The sequence below is a fragment of the Equus caballus genome, chromosome 18, assembly GCF_041296265.1.
Source record: "Equus caballus isolate H_3958 breed thoroughbred chromosome 18, TB-T2T, whole genome shotgun sequence".
Lineage (NCBI taxonomy): Eukaryota > Metazoa > Chordata > Mammalia > Perissodactyla > Equidae > Equus > Equus caballus.
Window position 1 is genome coordinate 45,194,534 of NC_091701.1, and position 17,244 is coordinate 45,211,777.

A 17,244-nucleotide genomic window follows, 5' to 3' on the forward strand; every position below is an offset into this window, starting at 1 on the left:
CCTCAATTCACTCAACTTTAAAAGTTCTTTTATAATTTGTTGTCTGGATCTTCACATATGACTTTCTTCTTTTGGAAACAGAGTGAAGAAGAAATAAATATTTTCTCTTATTGTCTTATCACTGCAGCAATAAATTATTATAATTAATTATGTAAATTATGATGTCAATAACACAAGTGGGAATCACTCATGATCAGATATCGTTGATGCCTCCATTACCACATATGGTTTCTTTATTAATTTATAGCTGTCTTTTGGGTTTACTATTCCGGACAAACTGCTTATGTCTCATCCTAGTTTACCATAGCAACAGTGAAAGGGAGCGACAGAATTTTGAATATTAAATTTTTATCAGGGATTCGATGCAAGTTTGAAGGCTTGGTTGTATTGGATGGACACAATGCTTAATACAATACAATGAGTTTTCACTAAAAAAAGAAAGAAAAATGTGAAAACACGGGCATTAGTCATGAAAATTGTCTTTAATTGGAAAAGGAAATCACAGGCCACTGTCAAACAGAAGAATGATGTGGAATATTATAGTAAATTTATCTGAAATTGGCATCTAAATTATTAAATATACAAGTTCTCCCCTGACTTCTGTTATTTATTTTTTTCTTATTTCTCTAAGTGAGATACATCTAATACAACTGAAAAAAAAATACATCAGTTTTTGCATAGCACTTACACAGTGCCTATTATATGTTAAGTAATTTTCCAGTTGGCTTGCAATTTCCCCTGTTCCTGATTGCTTAATTCTATACCCTATCTCATCTACATCGACAGCAATACTGAATGCAGCCCTACATTTACAAGATGCAAATGAGAATAGCAACTCATGCCCTAACTAGAGTTCAGTTAATTAATATTTATTTGGACAGCCTTACCATCAGTTTGTTTGGATCATATCAAAAACAATACTGATCTCAAGTAAGTTAAAATGGATTGGACATATAGACTTGAATATAAAGTCATTGACTGAATTTTTCACTTTGCTCTCTCATTGTTTCCATGCCATGGTGTCTTCAGGCAATGGTTTCATGGGAAATATAACCGAATTATTCCCTCATGAAAGTATTTTTTCCTGGAGAAGAGAAAAGGTATATGATATAAACAAAGATGACATAAACACGTAAATCCTTGTAATACTCCTCCACCTCAATCACTGTTCTTAGGTAATGCAAGAAACTATTTTTGGTAAACCCTTTGAAGGCAATAGTACTGTGTTATACTATTTCGCAGGCCCTGGTGGCACATACCACAGTGGTTTGGACATTCTAGGTGCTAAGACATATAAGAACTCCTAGCCTTTGAGATAAAACCATCCTCCATTGGTCCCTTCTTCTATTGAATCAACAGCTGTTGATGAAGCACTTTCTATGGGTCAGACATAGGAGATACCATATGATACGGCAGGTGAGAATCCTGCCATCATGGGATTTAGATGCTTTGTGACAAGGCAGCACTAATAATAACGTTAACGTTTGCTCTATGAGAAAGAAAACGGTCTCCCTGATTTTCTCAGGGAATCTTAGCAATAGAAGTGCTTGGGGGATTAAAAAAAAAAACACTAAATATAATTAGGATAAAACTTAATGTCCAAGGGACAATTCATAACAAGAAAATGAAGCAATATCAACTATTGAAAGAAATAGCTTGGAAACATGGAAAGCATAAGTATATTCTGTCTAATCTCATTCAGATTCCTTAATTAATCTTGGATCTTTTGCATTGTCAAAAATACCACATAATTAGGGCCAGCCTGGTGGTGCAGCAGATAAGTTCGCACGTTCTGCTTCTTGGCAGCCCAGGGTTCGCTGGTTCGGGTCCCGGGTGCAGACATGGCACTGCTTGGCAAAAGCCATGCTGTGGTAGGTGTCCCATGTATAAAGTACAGGAAGATGGGCATGGATGTTAGCTCAGGACCAGTCTTTCTCAGCAAAAAGAGGAAGATTGGCAGTAGTTAGCTCAGGGATAACCTTCCTCAAAAAAAAACCAAAAACCTACATAATTACAGAATGTTCCAGGAAAAGATTATATATGTCATGAGCAAGCAATCAATGGTAATGATGAGAATGTGATGAACAGTAAATAAGTATTAATAAGAAGGAACAAACTGAGGAGATGAAGAATATTCTATTCCCCTACTTTCTCCATTTTATGAGCAAACTTCATCTATGATTTAAACTGAAATAAATTCCAGATATTTAGAAAAGTGCTATAGATTTCTCCTTCTAATAATGTTATTTTCCTACAAATCCATATAATTCTGAAAAAATTTAAATATCTTCACAATACAAAATATAATACTGACACACACAAATTTCCAGTCACAAGCAAACTAATAAACAGTAGAAACATGCCAATATCGTTCTCACCAAACTACTCCAGCTCCAGAAAGCAGTAACAATTTAATCATTGGGCTACTTCAATGACATTGAAAAGAAGTAATGAAATCATTTTACTTCTTCATAATTCCACAATATAATTCATACCAGAGAACTTAAAATGGATTTCACACATTTAAAGATACATTTTTATTTTTTATTAAATGTATTTTATATATTACCAGAGGGAGAAGCTAAACCGCTCTGATAACATTGTAACTGACTGAAAGCCTGAACGCAAGCCAAAAAAAAAAAAAGCAAATTTCAAACTCTATTTTGTATTTTAATAGGATCAGTTAGCAAGTTTAAATTCCCTCTGCTCATTGTGCTTTCAAGTTACAAATGAGATCCAAAACCATAAAGTAAAAGCAAGAGGAAAATTATTTTCAGATTCTCTGATGCTGGAGAAAATATATACAATGGGTTACATGAAGAAATGACCTTTATCTGCCAAAGTAATCTGAATATATTTCATATACCTTTTTGAATAGTCTACAAGAAAGCAAATTATGTGAGCTAAAGTTGTTAAAATAAAAGTGAAATGAGACAAAATGTCACTTGATTTAAAATGTAATGCTATAGAAATAAATTAATGCAATGTAACCAGTTCTAAAAATGCAGAAAAGGTCTCTTTTCTATTTCTCTCTTTCTGTGACTATCAGGGAGAATTACATAGCTCTGCTCGCTCTACCAGAAGGTACCCCAGTATCACCATCTATAAGACCTTCAGATTTAACCTGACCTCCTCAGAATGGATATCCACACTACAGTATGTCCCGAGACCTTTTTGATACCACTTTGATAATTCTTTGCAAACCTCCATTAGAAACAGAGAAAACCCACTTCAAGAGTGTGCACTTACAGCTTACTGTTTACCTACACACTCATAAGATCAAAACCCCTGGTCTTACTGTTTTTGTTAACAAGGAGCAGGAAAAGTCTTCCCACATACTGCGTTTTGGTTTCCATTTTACAATCTGAGATGACAGACGGCACAAAAATGATGAGAAAACTGTGGGGAGGCTTCCAGAAGATTGATTCTCTCATCAGCTGATTCTTTTCTAGTTAGTCTTTTATTGACTACAAAGGTATAGCCAATGCAGAAAAGGAAAACCAGACTGCCCTGTTTAATCCTGAGGGCATTGGCAAAAGGTGATCACTTTTTGAGAAAACAGAGGCCTACAAGGAAATCAGCACACTGCATGAGCCGTTAAGCTGATTTAAACACACAGGGGATGCCTGGGGTTGAGCGCAAGATCTCTGAGGTGGGAGAAGAGAATGAAACCATCCCACAGACTAATATGACTGAGCTGCAGCAGCAGGTGGTACAGCTGATCAGTCAGGAACCTGTCATTTGGAGAATAGGCCAATATATCTGAGAGACATGAAAAATTCTTCATTTTTTTCCCTCCTTCTCACTAAGGGTAGAAACATTGCGATTTTGAACTTTCGGCAATTATCAACTGCAAGTTATCACAATTTAGGCACCTGTAAGAAGTGAGTGATACCACAATGTACCTAAATTTTCTGACGTTTGCCTAAGCTGGCAAACTATAATAACTCATAGTGGCCAAACCGGATCGTTAGTTCTGATGTAAGTCCATCTGGAATGAAAGCTTTGCATGCTGTCAGTATAACCTGCAATCCAGACAGCCCAGCAAAATCTATGTGAAATTTTCATAGCTAGAGAAAGAAGTAAAGATTCACATTTCCCTTTTTGTTTTGCCAATTTTATGGTTTGGATAGTCCTTTTTTCTTATTGGCATGTTATTACTTAAACAATTGCAGACAAAAATCTATAATTTGTCAATATCCAGTTACTGATTGGAGTCTTAGAGAGAGGGTAAATTATTAAGGTGTATTATTAACTTGTATTTGTAATGGCCATATAGGATCCTATTGCTCTTCATTTGTTAATTGCTACAGACAATTCAGCACCAATTTAAGACTGAGTGAAAAATTAAATAAAACATAATAAATGAAATACTACATGTTTTAAAAGGGTATTTTCACTACAACCAATTCTGCACGATGAACATTTAGATTTACAATATAAGTTAATAAAGTTGTTAAGATATTTTATTAAAACTAAAGCACCATTGGAGTCAGCCCAGTGGTGTAGCAGTGAAGTGCATGCTCCACTTTGGCAGGCCCTGGTTTGCAGATTCGGATCCCAGGCACAGACCTAGCACTACTCGTCAAGCCATGCTGTATGGTGTCCCAGATACAAAGTGGAGGAAGATTGGCACAAATGTTAGCTCAAGGCCAATCTTCCTCAGCAAACAAACAAACAAACAAAAAACTAAGATAACATCAATTTCAAATGCGCCCAATTTTAAACATGTGATGTCCTGAATTAGGGAAACACAATATTTGATTTTGCTTTTATTTACAAAGTGTTAATCATAGAATTCCTGGATATAGCAGTCTTCTCCTCGAGTAACCTTTTTGACAGCGCATATCATTAATGATGCTACCAACAATTATTTTTTGAGTGTCCCCTAGATGCCTTGTAATTTCCTCAATTCCAGGAGACTATGTAGTTATGTGGATTATTTTGTAGTTTACAGTCAATAACCAAAAAGTTCAGGAAAATTTGCCTCATCAACTCAACTATTTACCTCTTTACTAGAACCTGTTTAATAATAGAGCCCAAATAATAATAATATACCAAATAATATAAAATATTATAAATATACCAAATAATATACCAAAAAATACCAGAAAGAAATATATACAAGAAATAACTTTGCAGAGAACACGTTCTTCTTGGAACTTTAACCTATTAAGTTGTATAGGTTTTTAGAAAACATATTTGCCTTCTCATTACTTCTCCCAGCTCTTTGCTTTAAACCTTGGCATAATGCATAAATGCTTACATGCATAAGCTCAAATCATGATATTATTTTCTCTGCCTACAATTCTCTGTCTTTATGCCTCTCTCACTGCCTTACACCTATTCACTTCATATAGTCCCTAGTCCACTGATACCTGCCTATTGTAGAAGCCAATCAGCTCCCTTCCGCCCTCATTTTGTCTCCCTGTCTCTGATTAGCCATAACCAAGATCTGTCCTTCTTCATGCTAGAGTTGATGTCTCTAGACTATTTTTTTTTTCTGGTGATGAAGATCAGTCCTGAGCTTACATCTGTTGCCAATCTTCCTCTTTTTGCTTGAGGAAGATTGGCCCTGAGCCAACATCTGTTGCCTATCTCCCTCTATTTTGTATGTGGGATGCTGCCACAGCATGACTTGATGAGCAGTGTGTAGGTTTGCACCTGGGATCCAAACCCACAAACCACAGGCTGCCAAAGTGGAGCACCTGAACCCAACCACTACACCACCAGGCTGGCCTCTGTCCAGACTTTTGGATTGTCAGGAAATAGCTGATCAGCACACACACATATACCAAAATGATAGACTCAAGGAACAGACATCATGGCAGGTACTAAGGACCAGTTGCCCCATCACATACTGTGCAGAGAACAGAAATCTGTCAGGACCAAACCTCAGACTTCTGGGAGGATCACAGACTCTTGGACTGTGGAAACTTTCAACTGCAAGATCAGAGAAGTAAATGGCATGATCAGGAGTCAGGATACAACAATAATATGATATGCCAGATACAGACTCCAATCTTAACCTCACAATACCAGCCCCTCCCTGACACAGTCATGGAACCAGAGAACAGCCATGCAGTTGAAGTTGTATCATATGACAAACACAATGTATCATTCATCACAAGTGAGGAAACACTAGTCCCTTCACTGGTGGGGTGATGAAGCTAGGGCCTGAATCTTGCAAAGGAATCTTCACCATATGGTAAGCACTTCACGACAAGAAGCGCCAGCCCCTTCCCCGGCATGATGTGGGGCTGGGATCCAAGCTGCGTCATTGACCAAGATCACTTGCCTGAAGCATTGGATCATAGCTGGCTTCCATGGAACTTTGTAGAAAGCCAGCGCCTCCTTTGGATTGCCGGGCTGCAGGAGTTAAGTCTTAAAAACTTTAACTCTTACCTCTCAGGGATTAAAAAAATCCAAATGAAATAGAAGTTCTAATAGTTTATTGTCACATCTCAATTTTCACATTCACTGGGGCTCACATTTTCTCCATCCCTGGGTAACTGGTAATGCCTGGAGTCTCAGCTCCTGCTGCCTCTCTGCCGGGCATTGCTGGGAAGGTCACTACATTGTGTCCACCATTGCAGTAACAGTTGGGTGCTTAACAGTCCTTTTAAGCAACTCTTATTTAGATTCTATTTTGTTTCCTTCAATACCAATTACAAACTGTCCTCCTCTGTGCAGGCTGTCATTCGCAGGAGAAACTTTGCTGCTATAAATACAGAATCTTAGAAAATGAACATCTTCAATATTTCTATTCCAACCTGAAAAATTTTCTTCATATTCATTTATTCTCTTTTCTGATTTACTCTTTCTGCATTAGAGCACGCAGCCTTTTCTCCTCTAGCTCTATATTTTATTAGTTATCTATTAGTTACTCTATGTCTCCAATTTCTTGTTTATACATTTCCCCTCCCCATGTTCCAATGAATCAAAATATAGTTTAATAAAATATCTCAATTTGTTCTCCAGTTATCTTTGCTCCATTGCATTCCTTTCACTGTAAACTTCTTAAAAGAAAAGTCTTTCTCTTTGCCTTGATTTTTTTTTACCAATTTGCTCATCTCTTAATTCCTATTAACCAAGGTTCCACCACCAAAAATGCTCTCTCGAAGACCTACAATATCAGCAGTTACGAATGTAGGCGAAATCTAAGTGCTTTACAAATAAAAGAGGTCAGACTTATCAAATGTCCTCAAATTTTTAATTCTCTTTCTGTCTCTGATTTTTCCTGGTTTATTAGCTGAACCTCAGATCAGAGCAATTCTTCCATCTTTAAAAATCTTTTTATCCGTTATCTTATCACACTAACCCAACCCATACTGAATAAAAGTATTGAAAGAATTAGAATGATATAAGTAAATTAAAATGATGAAACCAATGTGTTCAATTGCAATAGCATAAAAACTATATGTATGCATGTGTGTATTTAATCTCCTTCTCCTCTCATACATTATGTGCTTATTATGAGTCATACAAATCTGCCAAAAAAAATTACATATATATTTTTAAAACTATGCCTTTAAATAAGCTTTGCCAACTGCATATTTGCGTTGCTTTGCATTAGGCTTAGAATTAATTCTTTATGGTGTTTCATATGTTTTGTGAAACAAAGTCTTTAAATGGTTCCTCTAACACTGTGGCAGGTTTTGCTTTCAGTCATGCATATGCTATATACGACATGCATATTTACTATAAATATCTCAGAGGTGAAAAAGTATGATTGTACAATTTACCACTTACCTTCAGGACTGAGGGTTAAGAGACATTTTATTTTTAAAAGAAATTTCTTGGATTAAACACAGACATATCTTCTCTCTGCCAAACCAAACGTCATGGTAAAAAAGGAAACTCCTAGAAAATGTAGACATAAAATGGAATTTATGGATAAAATGAAAGCCTTGTTTATCTACAGTACCAAAAGATATATTTCAATATTGCCTTTGCAAACAGGAAAAAAAAGTAGCAGGGGAGAAATTTTATTTGTCAGTCTCTAAAGATAGAAAAGGAAATTCTGTGTAAGAATACATAAATTGTAAATGACACTTAACAGATATCACATGTGAAAGTGCCTTCAGTGCACTATTTCCAATTTGCTTAGACAACTTGAAAGTAAAACATCAAGATAAGTGCCCATAACTTGCCCCAGAATGGCCAAGCTTTAAAGAGAAGCAGTATTTTCTGATTTAACTTATTGCTATTGATTCACAAGGGAGAAGTTGCATTCAAATATATATTTTGAAAATAATACATCATACACTACAAACATCAAAATATATTGAAACAGTGTTTAAACAAAGAAAGAAAAATGAGAATAAAACGATCATAATTCACATACAAACATATCCATTCTAGCTCACACTGGCAGCCTAAAATATCAACAATTTGTTTCTTTTCATATACACTTATTAGAAAGCCAATTAAAGTCAATGGTAAGAAGAAAAAAGAATCTACCAAATATTTATTTTTACACTAATATTCAAGGTTCTTTACACTAATATTCAAGGTTCTTTTGTGTCTCATTCATAGTTATAACCTTCTCATTTAAACAGCTCAATCACCTAGCATATCACACAAGCATAATTACTGGCTTATCTCATTCAATCTTGCTCTTCATGCCCCGCCTCAGTGCAGCTGGCACTGAACCATAGTTATATACCAGGAAATCTACCAGCTGGAAGGACTCAGCCATACATCTCACAGGGAAATTTTCATTAGAGCCCTTATTTTAAACAGTTACACAAGCATTGCTAAGCAGGGGGTTCAAGAAAGTCTGGCTTCTGGGGCTGGCCCAGTGGCCAAGTGGTTAAGCTCGCAGGCTCTGCTTTGGCACCCCGGGGTTTCACTGGTTCAGATCCTGGGCGCAGACATGGCACCACTCATCAGGCCATGCTGAGTTGGTGTCCCACACAGCACACCCAGGAGGACCAACTAGAACATACAACTATGTACTGGGGGGCTTTGGGGAGAAGAAGAAAAAAAAAAGAAGATTGGGAACAGATGTTAGCTCAGGTGCCATTCTTTAAGGACAAAAAAAAAGCAAGAAAGTTTGAGTTCTTACTCATTTTCGTACATCTTTTTTCCCAAACCTGGGATATACACCAGATTCGAGTTTAGTTTCCACAGTGTGAAATCAAGCAAAATTTGGGATTCTCTTTGAATAATTAATTCACTATAGGAAGCTGCAAACCTAGACTATTAACTATCTCTGTAATATTCTGGTCCTTCTAATTCTAAATAGAGTACTTTTACCCACTTATATATATTTAGCTGACTGGATACGTTTTTAAAATAATGTTTATATTATCTTTATAAGAAAAGACATGAGCTCATTAAGAAGATGCCAGCAATATAAAAGGTCTGAATAAAGGTTTTTAAAAAATACTCTAAATCCAGGGCCAGCCTGGTGGCATAGTGGTTAAGTTCATGCAATCTGCTTCAGTGGCCTGGAGTTCACTGGTTTGAGTCCCAAGCATGGACCTACACACTGCTCTCCAAGCCAAGCTGTGGCGGCATCCCACATATAACACAGAGGAAGAGTGGCACAGATGTTAGCTCAGCTCAATCTTCCTCAAGCAAAAAGAGGAAGATTGGCAACAGATGTTAGCTCAGCAACAATCTTCCTTACCAAAAGAAAAAAAAGAAAAGAAAAAGAAAAAAAGCAGCTCTAAATCCAAAGACACACAACAAAGAGGTTTAAATATAATACAGTCAGGAAAAGATGTACTAGACAAATATGAACCAAAAAAAATCTAAGTAGTAATCTTAATATCTGATGAAATCAAACTTAAGGCAAAATGATAAAGAAAAAGGAGAAAAGATGTTTTATTCTGATAAAAAGAACAACAACAAAAACATATAACATTATAAACATACTAACATATGCAGGGTTAACTATATGGTTTGCTTCATTAGAGAGGAGTCAGTTCTGACTCCTAGCGACCCTGTGTACAGCAGAGCAGAACCCTGTCCAGTCTATTTGCGCCATCCTCTCGCCTTCTGGCACTATATCAGACAACGCTGCACTGCTATTCACAGGGTTTTCACAGCCAATTTTCCAGAAGTGGGTGGCCAGGTCATTCTTCCTGGTCTGTCTTAATCTGGAAGCTCCGCTGAAACTTGTCCACCATGGGTGACCCTGCTGTTATTTAAAATACCTGTGGCACAGCTTTCAGCATCACAGCAACATGCAGCTGCCACAGTATAACAACCAACAGACAGGTGGTGTGGTTCCCTGATGAGAAACGACCCAGGCCGCAGTGGTAAGAGCACCAAATCTTAACCACTAGACCACTAGGGCTGGCAAAATCAACCATATAGGCTCAAATTTATATCAAGCCACTTAGAAGAACTATAGAAAGAAACCAGCTGTTGATTTTCACACATTTCACACAGATACAAAGAAAGCAACCAGACCAAACTATATGCAGAGATATCAAAGATCTGAAAAAACAATTAATCAGCTTGAGTTAATATATTATATAGAGAGCTCTACATCCACAAAGAATGCATGCTGTGTTGGAGCACATACAGAACATTAACAAAATAGTTCCCATATTCAGTCATGAAGGCAGTGGCAAGAACTCTCAAAGGATGATATGATGCATTTGTCCTCTGTTCTCAATGCAATGAAATTCAAAATTAATAACAGAAAGATAATTTTAATTTCCTATCTATTGGAAATTAAATAACATATTACTAATTAATGCCTGAGTCAAAAGAAAATGATAAGAGAAACTAAGAAATATTTTAGAACTTAACGACAATGAAAACAGCATATCAAAATATGTGGGACAGAGTTGAAGCAGTATTTAGATTAAAATTTATAGTTTAAATATACATATCAGGAAACAAGTAAAAGCAAACATAAACAAACTCAATGTTTAATGAAAGATATTGTGGAATAGCAACAGGTAAAGAATCAAATGAAAAAATGATACAGGTAAAGGAATAAATCAATGAAATTCAGAATAAAAACAGAGACAAGTAACAAAAACAGAGCTATTCTTTGAAAATATTAATAGGAAGGAATTTAGAAAGATTGACCAAGGAAAAAAGAGGAAAGATGTAAATAAACACAATGCAGAACAGGATGGAGAAATAAAGACACAAAAGCAGTTTTAAAAATTAAAAGTACTATGACAATTACATTATTAAATTTGAAAACCTATGTGAAATGGATGTGCTCCTAGGAAACTACAAAATGCCAAAATTGACAAATGGTAAAATAAAGTACTGAATAGACCACTAAATCTTACAGAAATTTAAATGTTGGCCAATTGCTCTCTTTCTCCAAACTAGGTCTAAATGGCTTTACAGGTCAGTCCTACTAAACTTTCAATGAGTAACTAATTTGTGTCTTTTACTACATATATACATTATTTTAGGAAATGAAAGAAAGCCAAAAAAAAGTATTTACCTTACTTACAGGTCTGCTGTAATGCTAAGAGAAGGCAAATGACCAAAATCATGAGGCCATTTCACTTATAAACATGCAAGCAAAATTCCTAAAGAAAATATTAGCTAACTAAAAATCCAAGAAAATATGCCATGATGAAGCAGAGTACATTACTGAAATGCAAGGATATTTCAACATCCAAAATGTGTATTCCACCACATTATTATCAAGAAGAAGAGAAAACATGATTTTCTCAAGTGATGATTAAAAAAACCTTTAGCAAACTAGAAAGAGCAGGAAGTTCTCTTAAAGAGTAGGAAAACATGTGTTAGTTGTCTATTACTGCATAACATATAACCTCAAAACTTGGCAGCTTAAAGCAACTAACATTTATTATGTCATATTTTCTGTGAATCAGGAAAGTGGACACAGATGAACTGGGAGGTTCTGCCTTAGAGTCCCTCTCAAGGCTGCTATCAAGATGTTGGCTGTAGTCATCTCAAAATTCTACTGAAGGAGGATTTGCTTTCAAACTCACTCACATGGCTGTTGACAGACCTCAAAAGAACTGCTTCCAAGATCATTCACCTGACTTGACTGGCTGAAGAAGATCCACTTCCAAGTTTACACTCATGTGGGCCTCTCCACACGGCTGCCTCCTGACATGGCAGCTGACTTCTCCCAGAGCAAGCAAGAGAATGCACCCGAGACAATAGCAACAGTCTTTTTATAGCCTAATCTTGGAAGTGGCATGCTAAAACTTCTGCCACATTCTATCCATTAGAAGTGAATAAATAAGCTGACTCCACACTCAAGGGAAGAGGAGTACACAAGAGCATAAATACCAGAAGGCAGGAACACTGGGGGCACCTTAGAGGCTGTCTACCAAAATGGGATATGCCAAAACCTTCACCAATGGAAGGACTTTAATGGAAAAACTAGAAAATATATGCATTCAATTTGAGAATGGGAATAAAACACAGACGCCTATTGTCTTTATTCATGCTATTTCTAATGATTATATACTCTAGTAGTCTTGGCCAATGTGATAAAGAAATAAAAAGCAACGAGATGTAAGAAATTGGAGGAAAGACAGAAACTATCAAGACATGAAGATCTACCTTAAAGAAATCAATAACTAAAAAGTTTAGCAAATTTACCAACTAAAAAATCAACCTACAAAATTAAAAGCATTTCTTTAAATCAGCAATAACCCAATAAAATATGACTTTAAAAAGAGATAGTATTCATAACAGTAACATAAATCATAAAATATCTAAAAATTAATCAAAGCAAGAATACAAATTCTCTCTTTAGAGGAAACAATAAAATTATGATAAATGCCTATATTACTCAGCTCTGGGTACTATAACAAAATACCATTGACTGGTGACAATTATTTCTCACAGTTCTGGAGGCTGGGAAATCCAACATCAAAGTTTGGGTAGATTCAGTTTCTAGTGTTGGTCCTCTTTCTGGCTTGCAGGTGACAGCCTTCTCACTGTGTCCTCACAATGCAGAGAAAGAGAAAGCTCTGGTTTCTCTTCCTCTTCTTATAAGGACACTAATCCCATCATGGGGGCCCCAACCTCATCACCTCACTTAAGCCTAATTACCTCCTAAAGGCCTCACCTCAAAATATCATCACTTTAGGGATAAGGGTTTCATCATATGAATTTGGGGGGGCGAGAGGGGACACACACATTTACTCCATGACAAGGACATGGATATTTATCTGAATAAATGAAGAGACGCTCCAAGTCTCAAAAGGGATGATTCCATATTATGAAAAGATCAATTAAAATTCCAGCGGGGGGTAGAAGGGGCAGAGCAAAATGGCAGAGTGAGCTGACCCGAGATTCTCTCCCCTCCAAAATACAACAAAGGATGGGAAAAACTGAATTTCAGAGAATAAATCTAATGCCAACACGTTAGAGACCTACAATACCAAGAAGGCAGCGATCATAAACCTTGCTGAGAGCCTCGGAGGCACTGGAACGGTAGGAGAGAACGTGGCTCCCTCCCCTAGAGTCTGCGATGCTGCTGTGAGGTCCAGGAACGAGCGGGGGGAGGGGCCGCATGACAGGGGGATCATCCAGGACTCCTGCCGCTGGTTCAGTGGAAACCCGCTGACGGGGGGGGAAAGCTTCCATGCACGTGGACCCCATAAACCCAGGGCCTCCGGAGACCAGAGAACAGAACTGATCTGAATCCAGATCACGTGAGAATAGCAACCCCTCCCTCCAGGCAAAGTCACTGGGCACCGCCATCTTGCCCGAAGGCAGAGAGCTCAGAACACGAGGCTCTCGACCCCCATCTAGTGGCAACAGGCTGTAACTGCAACCGAATTCTACCACCACGTGAATAAACCACTCCTCTACCATCCAGCAATTTATAAAAGCCCCAGACCAGAAGGAAAATAATAAAAACATAGAATTAAGTCCTGAGGACTTGGAATTAGGTAAACTAAGTGATAATGAGTTCAGAGCAGCTATAATCAAAAAACTCAATGAGGTAGAGAGAAAGATAGAGAAACAAGTCAACAAGTTCTGGAGTTACTTCACAAAAGAGATTGGAATCATGAAGAAGAATCAAACAGAATTGCTAGAGATGAAAAACACAATGGACCAGATAAAACAGAATACAGATTCCCTGAATGCCCGCGTAGACACCATAGAAGAGCAAATTAACATAATTGAAGATAGACAGGCCGAATGGCTCCAGACAGAGGAAGAAAGAGAACTAAGAATTTAAAAAAATGAGGAAACTCTCTGAGAGATAGTGGATTCAATGAGGAGTAAGAACTTAAGGATCATAGGAATTCCCGAGAATGTGGAAAAGGAAAATGGAACAGAAAGTGTGTTTAACGAAATTATTGAAGAGAACTTCCCAAATCTAGGGATTGACGGAGAAATGTGTGTAGAGGAAGCTTTCAGATCTCCTATATTTGTCAGTGTAAAAAGACCTACTGCAAGGCACATAGTAGTACAATTGGCAAGGAGGAAAGATAAAGAAAGAATACTCAGGGAAGTAAGAAAAAAGAAGAGAATAACCTATAAAGGAACCCCTATTAGACTTTCAGTGGATTTCTCTACAGAAACTTTACAAGCTAGGAGAGAATGGAGTGACATATTCAAAGCTTTAAAAGATAAAAATCTTGGGGCTGGCCCCGTGGCCGAGTGGTTAAGTTCGCGCGCTCCGCTGCAGGCGTCCCAGTGTTTCGTTGGTTCGAATCCTGGGCGCGGACATGGCACTGCTCGTCAGACCACGCTGGGGCAGCGTCCCACATACCACAACTAGAAGAACCCACAATGAGAAATATACAACTATGTACTGGGGGGCTTTGGGGAGAAAAAGGAAAAAATAAAATCTTTAAAAAAAAAAAAAAGATAAAAATCTTCAGCCAAGAGTACTCTATCCAGCAAGAATTTCCTTCAGATATCAGGGAAAAATTAAATCTTTTCCAGACAAACAAAAGTTAAGGGAATTTGTAACTAAAAGCCCTACAATACAAGAAATCCTCAAGGACGCTCTCATACCTGAAAAGAGAAAAAAGGGAGAAAGGGTTCACAATCCACAGACTAGGGAGACCAATGGATAGAACCAGAACAGGATAGCAAATATTCAACTATAGCATTAGGGTAAAGGTAAGGAAACTACCAAAGCAAGGACGATCTTATCACTCTAACTACAAATTCATAACATGAGTTGGAATAAGAAATGAAAATATTTATTTAGGAGGGGAAGAGCAAAGGGTCTAAATCAGTATTGGCCAAGTAAGAGAGCACCAGAGAATAGACTATATTATACACGAGATTCTAAATACAAACTTCAGGGTAGACAGTAAAATAAAATACAGAACAGAGTCACAAATCATAAATAAGGAAAAATCTAAGAAACCCAGCATAAGAAATTGCAGTATTAAAAGGGTAGGCTAAAGCACACAGGAAAAGAAATGCAGGAAAACAGGATAAAGAGCAACAGATTGACAGCATTAAGTCCACATGCATCAATAATCACTCTCAATGTAAACGGATTGAACTCTCCAATAAAAAGACACAGAGTGGCAAAATGGATTAAAGAACAAGATCCAACAATTTGTTGCCTCCAAGAAACACACCTCAGCCCCAAGGACAAACACAGACTCAGGGTGAAGGGGTGGAGGACAATACTTCAAGCTAATAGCAAGAAAAAAAAGGCAGGTGTTGCAATTCTTATATCAGACCAAGTGGATTTCAAAATAAGACAGGTAAAGAGAGACACAGAGGGACAATATATAATGATCAAAGGGACACTTCATCAAGAAGAAATAATGCTTATAAATATCTATGCACCCAACACAGGAGCACCAGGATTCATAAAGCAACTATTAACAGACCTAAAGGAAGATGTTAAAAACAACACAATAATAGTAGGGGACCTCAACACCCCACTCACATCAATTGGCACATCATCCAGACAGAAAAGCAACAAGGAAATAGTGGAGCTAAATGAAAAACTAAAACAATTGGACTTAATAGACATATATAGATCACTTCACCCTAAAAGAGCTGAATACACATTCTTCTCAAGTGCACATGGAACATTCTCAAGGATAGACCATATGTTGGGAAACAAGGCAAGCCTCTACAAATTTAAAAAAATTGAAATAATAACAAGCATCTTCTCCAATCATAATGCTGTAAGGCTAGAAATTAATTAAAAGATAAAAGCTGAGAAAGGCACAAAGATGTGGAGACTAAACAACACACTACTGAACAAGCAATGGATCATTGAAGAAATTAAAGAAGAAATTAAAAAATACCTGGAAACAAATGAAAATGATAGCATACCATACCAACTCATATGGGATACAGCAAAAGCTGTATTAAGAGGAAAATTCATCGCAATACAGGCACATCTTAACAAACAAGAAAAATCCCAAATAAGCAATCTTAAACTACACCTAACTGAACTAGAGAAAAAAGAACAAGTAAAGCCCAAAGTCAGCAGAAGGGGAGAAATAATAAAAATCAGAGCAGAAATAAATACTATTGAAACAAAAAAGGCAGTAGAAAGGATCAATGAAGCAAAGAGCTGGTTTTTTGAGAAGATAAATAAAATTGACAAACCGCTAGCCAGACTTACAAAGAAAAAAAGGGAGAAAGTTCAAATAAACAAAATCAGAAATGAAAGAGGAGAAATAACAACAGACTCTGCAGAAATACAACGGATTATAAGAGAATACTACAAAAAACTATATGCCAACAGAATGGATAACCTAGAGGAAATGGATAAATTCTTGGACTCCTACAATCTCCCAAAGCTCACTCAAGAAGAGGCAGACAATTTGAACAGACCAATCACAAGGAAAGAGATTGAAACAGCAATCAAAAACATCCCAAAGAATAAAACCCCAGGACCAGATGGCTTTCCTGGGGAATTCTACCAAACTTTCAGAGAGGATTTAATACCTATCCTTTTCAAACTATTCCAAAAAAATTAGGGAAGATGGGACACTTCCTAACACATTCTATGAGGCCAACATCACGCTGATACCAAAACCTGACAAGGACACCATGAAAAAAGAGAACTACAGGCCAATATCACTGATGAACATAGATGCAAAAATTCTAAACAAAATTTTGGCCACCAGAATTCAGCAATTCATCAAAAGGATCACACATCATGATCAGGTGGGATTCATACCAGGGACACAGGGATGGTTCAACATCCGCAAATCAATCAACGTGATACACCACGTCAACAAACTGAGGAATAAAAAACACATGATCATCTCAATAGATGCAGAGAAGGCATTTGACAAGATCCAACAGCCATTTATGATAAAAACTCTG